Genomic DNA, 3,219 nt, shown 5'->3' with positions numbered 1-3,219 from the left:
GCGCTTCTTTTCGACCGGCTTCTTACTGAACAAGGTGGGCCGATTCTGGAGCTATTGCAATTGTAAACGGGGCTGAAGCCAGAGATGGCGTGATAAAAAGTTAACCGATCCCGGAGGCAGTGTAATCCGGTGTCACGTGAATCGCGTGTGTCACGCGGTAGTCCTCGCGCCTTGCCGCGCAGGCGCGCATGCGCTATGCTGCGAAGCGTGGTGCAGAAAACTAGCGCTTTAATAGCATTTAATCAACCGCTTCACGAAAGGTTCGGACTACACGGTTTCGAAAAGGTGCGTTGGATCTGCATAATTTTTTTTTAGAATGTAAATGTTAACTCGGGGCGAAGGTGAGCGGAGATCGCTTGTAGAGGTATTTGTGATGCGAATAACTTCTAAAGAGTAATGATGATGCCGACGCAGATAATAATAATGATGCGTGTGGATAATGATGCGTTCGTGTGTGCCCGTGAATGCGTTCGCGCGCGCCCAGCCAGATGTGCTGTGAAAGCCGAGCGTATTTTCATTTCTCAAGGCGGCAACAAAGGGGGCTGCATTGAAGTTGAAGTTTACCTTAGGTATACTTTCATAGTTACTGCGTGCCTTTACTGAAGCTAATTGCATCCTGCCAGACACTTTCTGTAGACGAGAAGCCGGCGTCTTTTTGTAAAAGGCAGGAACCAGTCATTGAAGTTCGTGTCTGCTGACAGCTCGAAGCCTTCCTAAGAATGTGCCGCGCGAACCTTCCGGGAAGCTAGGAAGCACGGATGCCATGCAAAAACCGTAGGAATCCATTTCTCTATTCATATACCCTTTGCTGCATTGCTTCTTTAGGGCGACTTCGTCGAGCGAGAAGGTAACGATCAATGCCTGTCATTTAAGGTTTGGCGAGCTTTCGGGCCCTAGGTAACAGTGACGTAAGCATCTGCTGTTGCCAGCTGGAAATAACAGAAGTGCTCTTGGTAATCGAAACAAGGAGGACATGCGGTTGATGGCTGTTGTGATGACGCAAGAAGCGTTTCCCAACAGGCAGAAGCAAGGGCAGGAAATGTTTTATTCCGCGAGTAACTTGATGTACTGCCACGTGTGGCTTCATTTTGTTTCCACATTGGAATGTCGGGACATTATAATGACAATTACACAGTTTAGTTTTTTTATAGCTTTTCTTTCTTGCTGACCTATTGATTTACCGCTGTCACCACCCCCACCTGCCGTGGTAGCTATGGCATTGCAATGTTGAGTATGAGTGCGCGGTTTTGATTCCGGCCGCGGCGGCCGCATCGCGGTGGAAGCCAAGTGCAAGATAGGCTCGTGTAGCCGGGCGTTGGGCGCGGGATAAAAATAAAAGAAGAAAAAATAAAAACGCATGCCGTCAAAATTTATCCGAAGTGCACAGTACAGGGGGCGTCATAATTGGGTCATGGTTTCGGCGTGCAAGACCCCCCGGAACTTGTCCTTTCCGCATTTCCTCTCACAGGGCGCTCCGACAGGAAGCCTTTAAGGGGTTAAATAAATAACTAAATAAATAAATAAACAAATAAATAAATAAATAAATAAATATTATTGAGGATGATGAGTACAATGAACAAGAGCAGTAATTTATGCTTGATGGGCAGGTAAAAAAGATAGAAGAGCGTGACCCATTTTGCAATCTACACTTCCGCGCACGCGTAACGTATAGAAGACACAAGTCAGTGATGCAGCGGTCCAGTAAATGTTAAATCGTACCGTTACGCAAGTCATTGCGCTGAAGATAAATTCAGTATTTAGCGCCGGAGAAGTTGTGGGGCTACGAGCTCTTCATCGGGAAAAAAAAATCATCAGTTCGATCCGGCATTGGAAGCCCTCGCAACGTGCGAACCAAGCGATGCTTGGCGATTTTTGGTTCTGCGTTCTGAGTTCGAATTTCGTGACGCATTTCCGCATTGTTTTAAAACTGCTGCTGAGGACGCAATCTGTGCAAAACAGCCGCACCAGCTATCGTGACATTTTCGTTTTTTTTTCTATGTTAAATTAATTCCATTCTGGGGTTTTTCAATTCAGGCTTCCGAGTTTAAAAAAAAACCATTGATTACGGGTGACGCTGTAGCAGGGGGCTAAGAATTAATTTTGACAACCTGAAGTTCCATAGGTGCACCCAATAGACGGTATACGGGCTTTTTTGCATTTCGCCCCCATCTAAATGCGGCCGCAGCGGCCGTGATTTCATTCTATGCCCTCTGGTTCAGCGGCGCAATGCCAGAGCCACTACACCAGCACGGCTGATGATGTTCTCATGATGTGGCACTATCGCGGTACGGCGAATTGGCCATGAAGGCGATCTTCGTAATTTTTTTGGTATTAATAACTTCTAAGCAAAAGAAAGCTTGATAATATGAACGTAGTTCCGAGTGACACATTTAAAAAACAGCTAGCAAGCTTTTTATACCTGCCGCGGCGCCTCAGTGGAACGTAGGATGGCGCAATTTTACCGTGGCAACTCCACCACCACGTCTCGCATATCCGCAAGGTTGCGTAGTGACCATTAACATTTCTGACGTAATAGTTCTGCGGAAACCCGCAAGGTGAAGAGAAGTAATTAATTAAGGGAAAGTGAGACATGCACCCATCCATACTGCACCCGGACGAGGACAATTTTTTCTTTAACTGCGAGGCTTTTATTTCGAGGAACGCCTATGGGTTTCCTTTGTAGCAATTGCTACGATTGGGTGGATGTTCACTTTCCCTTAATAATTCGACATTTCTATTTCTTGTGCAGTGTGGTTTGACATGGCAGGCAACAGAGATACGGGTGCTGCACTTCCACTCTCAATAGAAAACCAGCGCGGAGTAGGTGGTGGGTTACTCGTCCGGCGTTACCACTATGCACTGCAATGGTTTCACATCTCTGCGCAGTTGCGTATCATTAGAAATAATTTTAAAAAAAGGCAGGCTATATAAAACACGTACTTAGGGGATAACCCTCGGTTAAGCGTTTAGTTGTTTCATTTTTAACTCATTACCAGGCCCCAAATTTCCGCATACTATGTTTTATTTCGTGCACCCCATTTAGTACTGGCCTTGCCAGGGATTTGGGCTGTTTTCTTTTTTTAATTTTCGTCGATACTTGCTCTTCCAAGCTCAGCTTAGTGTTGCACGATTGAGAACAGCCGTGTCGTACCAGTCTCGAACGCTAGAGTTGTGTTATCAGAAAGAACCGAGCCATCGAGATAGAGCATGCTACAATAA

This window comes from Dermacentor variabilis, chromosome 2, assembly GCF_050947875.1.
Source record: "Dermacentor variabilis isolate Ectoservices chromosome 2, ASM5094787v1, whole genome shotgun sequence".
Classification (NCBI taxonomy): domain Eukaryota; kingdom Metazoa; phylum Arthropoda; class Arachnida; order Ixodida; family Ixodidae; genus Dermacentor; species Dermacentor variabilis.
The sequence above is the reverse complement of the archived record's forward strand: the minus strand, read 5'-3'. Positions refer to the sequence as shown.